This window comes from Henckelia pumila, chromosome 2 (assembly GCF_033568475.1).
Source record: "Henckelia pumila isolate YLH828 chromosome 2, ASM3356847v2, whole genome shotgun sequence".
Taxonomy (NCBI): Eukaryota; Viridiplantae; Streptophyta; class Magnoliopsida; order Lamiales; family Gesneriaceae; genus Henckelia; species Henckelia pumila.
Genome location: NC_133121.1, coordinates 83814660 through 83821877, shown reverse-complemented (window position 1 = coordinate 83821877; position 7218 = coordinate 83814660). Strand labels below are relative to the sequence as shown.

General features: G+C 35.9%; 1 pseudogene; it reads right to left on the bottom strand.

Moving 5' to 3' along the window:
* Window positions 1-763: 763 nt before the first annotated feature.
* Window positions 764-3847, bottom strand: LOC140877822 (thylakoid ADP,ATP carrier protein, chloroplastic-like; annotated as a pseudogene).
* Window positions 3848-7218: the final 3371 nt, after the last annotated feature.

Below are 7218 nucleotides of genomic sequence, written 5' to 3'. Positions count from 1 at the left end.
TGTAGAGACTTCTAGAATATGCACAACCTCTACCTTGCCACATGCATTAGAATCTTCCCGAATGCGCAAGAAAGTGTCAGTTGTGACAATGTGCTTTAATAGTTAAAACTTAAAATAAATGAGGTATATATATATATATATATATATATATAGTAATTTTCAGATGCCCAACCATTTCTGCCCAACTCCTTCCCGACCACTAAAACCCGCTACCGGGTTTTAGTTGATTTTTTTAAAAAAATTTCGTATCACTAAAACCCACTACCGGGTTTTAGTTGTCGGGGATGAGTTGGGCATCATTGGTTGGACAGCTGAAAATTTATATGTATGTATATATATATATATATATATATATATATACAAGAAGGTGCTGGTTGTGACAATGTGCTCTTAATAGTTAAAACATAAAATAAATTAGGTATATATATATATATATATATATATATATATATACATATATACCTATTCTAATTATTTTTGGTGTCATGATAAATTTTCTCCAATTTTTTTCTTTAATACCCCTGTACACTCTCTTCAATTCACATATCCCATATTTTCTCTCAACTACTCGCATCATCTATTCTTTTATCATATCTCTTTTTATCAATCTAAAACTAAATTTTATTCATAGCTAATTTTTATTAGATTTGAAAAAAAAAACAAAAAACAAAAAAAAGATAAGCAAACACTTTAAAATTAACAAATTAGTCAATATACAATACATTATATTTATATATAATATTTTACACACGCAACACGTGTGCTAAGTCGCTAGTATCCTAGAAATACACAGGCAGAAATATGAATAATACCTGTATCAATTCAATAACTCAATAAGCAATAGAATTTTTTTTAAATTCCTTCTTCGAGGTCGCAAGCCTTATCCTGTAGATGAGGTTCGAAAAGAAAAAAAGGAACTAATTAGCAAAATTGTTAGCTTGTAGGAAGCTGTTTTTAGAGAACTCGGTTTCGGATTGTTTTTTTGAAAACGAAATCAAAAATTGCCTCAGATTCTGATAGCGATGTATAATAATCTCAATGAATAAATTGTTGTGCATATGTTAGTCAGAAAGAAAGAGATGCAAACCTGCTGTTGGGTACGAACTTCAATGCATTTGCCACAAAACCCCTGTAGAATCCCACAACGCCATCACGCGCCACAGTGCCTAAATCAAAATGTTCAACTAGACAATTAGCAACTTCTGGTGGTAAGAAACTTGAGTACCCAAGCAAAAAATACAAGGTATGAAGGCAATTATTTTCTCTAATCTCATTATGCAAGCTTTTATATATGAATGAATACGTACATTTACTCAATCAAACTCAATACACAATTTCATAAAATCATTGTAGCTGGGGCACAGCTAAAGAGTACATACAATGAAACATCAGGACGATGCATAACCTACTTGTGGCTAAATGTTGAAGAATCATGGTATGTCAAGAGAGATCAATTTAGGGTGGTCAATTACAGTTCGCTCACTCATCACATTGGGGTGTAAAGCCTCAACCGACATTTCATATGCAGTGATATAATTCCAGCGTATGCATCAGATGCATTAAGTTTATGCTTATGCCATGAAAAACTACCAGAAAAAGGTGAAATATTGAACTTATTCTAAATGTATTCCAAAAATTGATGTAGAGTAAGTAGTGTGCCGTTGTACCTGGAAAAGCATCCAAATTTGTCACATAAGGAGTACCCTTCATTTGCATTTGTCGTCTAGTTGTGTCCAGAGGATAGCACAAGGTTGTGGATACAGTGGCCGACGCCAGTGCTGTCATCAGGGATGCTCCAGTCCTTTTTTGATATTTGAAACAAGAGTTGAATGAAATATTCTTGCTTAATTAATTATGAAACTTTGTACAGAATATATACACACTCGACCATATACAGAGGAATCTAACTAAAGAAAATCCTAATCAAGAGAATCTCTAATTGATACATCAAAATCCTGCTAATTCTACTTTCCAATAATGATAAGTCAACTAAGGAATATTACAATTAGAATATAATTACAATATATTTGATATATCTACAAAAAATCTCCAACACTCCCCCTCAAGCTTAGGAATAAATATTTTTCATTCCAAGCTTGATAAGTAAGCTTTCATGATTTGGCTTAGTGAGACCTTTCGTGAGGATGTGTGCTTCTTGTTCAAGCGTAGGTATGTAACATAAAGTGATTCCTCCTTCCTCAATTTCATTCTTGATGAAACTTCGATCTATTCTTACATGTTTCATTCTATCATGTTGAACTGGATTCTTCACAATGCTAATGGCAGATTTGCTGTCACTATGCAACTTGATAGGTTTTAGAATAGGGATTTGCAAGTCTTGCATGAGTCTTTCAAGCCATATGACTTCACATACTCCTTTAGCAATAGCCCGAAACTCTGCTTCAGCACTACTCCTTGCCATAACTGTCTGTTTTTACTCCTCCATGTGACCAAGTTGCCCCACAGTTTGGTGCAATATCCTGAGGTCGATTTGCAATCTTCACTTCCTGCCCAATCAACATCAACATATCCTTCAATACTTCTGTTCTCATTCTTTTGGAACATTAGACCTCTTCCAGGAGTTCCCTTCAAGTATCTCAAAATATGATTTACAGCCTCTAGATGTCTTTGAGTAGGTGAATGCATGTACTGGCTCACCACACTCACATCATATGTAATGTCAGGTCGTGTAAGAGACAAATAAATCAGCCTACCAACCAGTCGTTGGTATCTTCCTTTGTCCACATGAGGTTCATCATCTTTGATCTTGCTCTTCCAATTTCTTTCAAGAGGGCTTCCTACTGGTTTGCATCCCAATTTCCCGGTTTCTTTCAGTAGCTCAATGATGTATTTCCTTTGAGAAATGAAGATTCCTTCTTTACTTCTAGCAACTTCCATGCCTAGAAAGTACTTCAAAGATCAAAGATGATGAACCTCATGTGGACAAAGGAAGATACCAACGACTGCTAATTCTACTTTCCAATAATGATAAGTCAACTAAGGAATATTATAATTAGAATATAATTACAATATATTTGATATATCTACAAAAATCTCCAACAATATTTTTCGGGGAGATCCATTTTCTCCCTAGCATTTAGAACAGGTTCAATTTAAGTTCACGTACCTCAAGTTTATTCTGCCTGGACAGCAATATATCACGACAACTTCTAGAATAATTTAAGCTCACAAATGAAAAACGCAAAAATTCACTGCAATGTTCCAATAAGAGAAGGTCCTAGACCGTCATAAAAAGATCCAAAACCTTCCTCTTTTACCATGTTTAAGGCAACCTGCAAGAAAGGGAGAACAGATGCAATCATCTGTTCGCACATGCAAGGCGTCCTCTCATATAAAAAGAAAAAAATTGATTAAACAGCCATTACCTGTGTCATAATTTTGTATCCAGGTTCAACAGCTAACCGCAACCTATGGACATCTAGCGGTTAAGTAACCTGGTCAATTTGAAAGCAAATATAGATCAACAGTTAGTTTTTAGTGCATGAAAGGATGTGTGGTGACAGTTAGAACGAGATTTTGACTAACATTGTGACCTTCCAAATATTTGATTTTGTCCCATGAACAAGCACACGACCAAATACAAATAGTACTGACTTCTGACTTTATCTGAACACTTCCAAAAAACCACGAGCTAAATTCACTCTACAGTCTACACACATTACCATGGAAAGAACGTAGTAAACCTTTTCTCAGATCTGTTTTTAATTTTACTTAGGAAAGTTGAAGTCATTCCAGCACAAGCACCTGCCGCTAATCTTCCAAGTACGGAGAGTTCCCCATCCTTTCCTTGAAAAAGTTTCAGAAAAGAAAAAAAAAACTGCTTCATTCTAATGCATGGATGATTTGATAACATGCTTCCTGTAGGATATAGTTTTGGCTTACCTTGTATGTTTCAGCATGGCCCGGTCTTTCGATCACCGAATTCGCCCGGTATTTGCACGCCTCTCTACTTTCGATCAATATGCCGGCCAAAAAGGGTCGTCACACAGGGGAGTCATCTTCTCAAGGAGCCGCAGCAATCGCATCTTCAATAGGCTTGGCCGAAAAGTTCGTTAATCAAGCGGCTCGTGAACGGTATGACTTGGCTAAACTTCATCATTCCCCAATCTCCGAGCGAGGAATTGAATTAGATTTTTCTGATAGCAATATTTCTCGTGCTCTTGTACAACGTGGTTGGAAAATATTTTGTAAACAACCTCAAGCCGCTATCGTCCCAATTGTGCGTGAATTTTATGCTAATGCTTCGGAGAGGGATGATGGGAAAGCCTTTGTTCGAGGAAAATTAGTTTTTTTTTGCGGTGAATGAGTTAAATGCCTTTCTTGAGAACCCGAACATTGATAACAGTCTTTATCAAAGTCTCAAGATCGACTCGGATTTGGACGAAATTTTAGCCCAACTGGCCTATGATGGAGCATCATGGCATGACCCTGTCTCTTCCCAGATTTTTCAAGAGCGCTATTTGAAATTGAACCCGACTACTTGGTACATCTTCTGACCAAACGAATGATGCCCATATTGCATACAAGTGATGTTACCCTTGATCGTGCCTTGCTTCTCTACGCTCTTGATTTGGATTGGCCGATCAATGTGGGCCACGTGATATATAGTGAGATCCGACGATCGATCTACTCCTCCGCGTTGGGTTTTTACTTTCGAATGATCATTTTTGCACTATGTATACCCGTCGGTGTTCAAACTCGAGGCGATGAGGAATGGGTGAAACCGATGCATCCCGTAGATCAAGTTGCCGTTGACGCTAAAAAATCATACCAAGTTAAGCATTTTGTGAAGGATGGTCAAGTTTCTACTTGTCGTGCTCCCACTCGTGCCACTCAGCCTTTTCGTTTCTCCACTACTGACTCCGTCCATGAATTGACTTCCTTTGCCCATCATCATAATGAGTTCATGGTAGCCACCACTGCGAATCTTCAAGCTCTGGATTCCGTCATATGAGGCATGACCTTGATCCTGCCACATTGCCGCCTGCTGTACCGTTCCCGCCTCCTTTCCAGTTCCAATATGCCAACCCTGTCATTCCACCTGAGGTCGAAGAGGATACCAACGTCAACACTTTAACCAGAGGAGTTCTGTTTTTGTTTCTGAAGCATTGAGGGCAATGCTTTAGCTAAGTGGGGGGGGGGGGGGGGCATTCATTGTTTTGTATTTTTTTTTGCATTTGTTTTTGTTGCGTATTTGCATATAGTTCTTGAAATGTTTTGTCGTTGTTTCATGTACATAAGTAGAGGATGATTTCTAGCCTATGATGATGAAGTTGAAAAAAATGAATTTTGGGTGAAATTTTTTTTCTCTTGATTGGACATGAGAAACCATAGGTTGATTAGTGAATATTTTTAAGCACACATGTTTGACCAGTGAATTGTAGCGATATATTATATGATGTTGATAACTGTTGGGCCATTGCACGATAATAGGTGTCTGTGGAACTTGATAGTTTCTTGAATCTTGATGATATTTTTGATATGACATATACGATCTTGGGCGCACCTGTTAAAATATTTTGTTTTATGAAAATTTTATGAAAATCCAATTAAATCCATCCGGGTTATGAGCAAGGAGATTGAAATCCTAATTATCTTGCTTTTGACTAAGTATGCGGATTGAATGAGGTTAAAATTTTGAAAAATTTTAAAATAACAATTCCATCCGGGCTTGGAATGTGATTGAAATTCTAGTCACTATTCGATAGCTAAATTTGCGGACTTAATGGGATTGTAGTTCCATATGGGCTATAGATGAGGGGATTGAAATTCGAATCCTATCTTAGTTATAGCTAACTTTGCGGAAAATTATTGGGATTTTAAAAATGTCGGGTGCAAAATCCGACGGAGCGAAATTATATCTGAAGTGTCATAGGTCGGAAAACCGTCTTGAAACTATGTCTTTTGAAGTTGCATGTAGCTGGGATGACATGACACACACGCACGTTCACTTGACTGAAGATGTATCATGAATATCGAGAGTATTCTTAATCTTTTTTTTGTGTGAGAAGCTTCTCTGAGGCTATGATATTCATGATTTATTCTTGCTTATGTTTTTGTTATGTTTTCATGTTGTTTTTTTCATATCTTGATCGAGGGCGAGCAAGGATTAAGTGTGGGGAAATTTGATAGTCGTGTTTTTGTTGCATATTTTATTTTCATTTTACTGTTGTTTTGCATGCATTTATATGTTTAATTAAATTCAGTATTTTGTTCGTATTTCATGCATCATGTCTACATTACATGTCCCCAGGTTTATTGTGTAGGAAAAGGCACTTTAAAGAGGAATTAGTTCAGAAGTCATCTCGCTCGATCTGCATCATTTCACCGATCGAGCGAGAGGAGCATGAATTTCGAGGCAAAAGTTTAACCTCTCAATCCGCAAGTTATCACCGATCGAGCAGGTGTCATGGAAAAAGAAAGAGTTCGAGACAGAGGTTTTTCTGCTCGATTGGTCATTTCCTACCAATCGATCGGCCGCAAGCAAGAAGAAAAGAATTTGGACAGAACAATTTTCGCTCGATCGGTCATTTCCTACCGATCGAGCGAGGTTCCGAATTCGGGAAAAAATCTTTAAATTAGGAAATTTTATTTTAAAGGACTCTAGTCTTTTATTAGGTTATTATTTCGAGTTTTACCTATCTTATCGTCAGATTGGAAGGGTTTGAACACCAAGCACTCTTTGGCGGCTAGATTTCCTTCTAATATTCTTATATTCTTCTTTTTTCTTTTGAATTTTCTTGAGAATTTCATGAATATTTGTGGCTAGGTTCTAGAACTTGGTAGAGGAAGACATACCCTTGAATTTATTTATTTTTGAGATTCAGTTTTTCAATTATCTAGTTATTAACTTATTTATTTAGATTTTTGGGAAGATATTATATCATGTTAATATAAAATATATAACTTTTAAAATTAAATAACTTCTGAGTAATTTTCGTAATATTAATTTATATAATTTTTAAAGCCCCTTAAAAGAATTTAAAATAGCCTATTTTAGTGAAAATTGATTTCATATATATCTACATATATAAAAATTATTATTTTTTGAAAATAATACATTAATATAATATTTTAAGGCTCATAAAATTATCATAAAAATATTTGTAATAAATTTCCTATACCTCGTTTATCGACGGTCCTGTCTACGCGGGCGAAAAACATTATTTCTAAAAATTTCGTAAATAACATAATGCT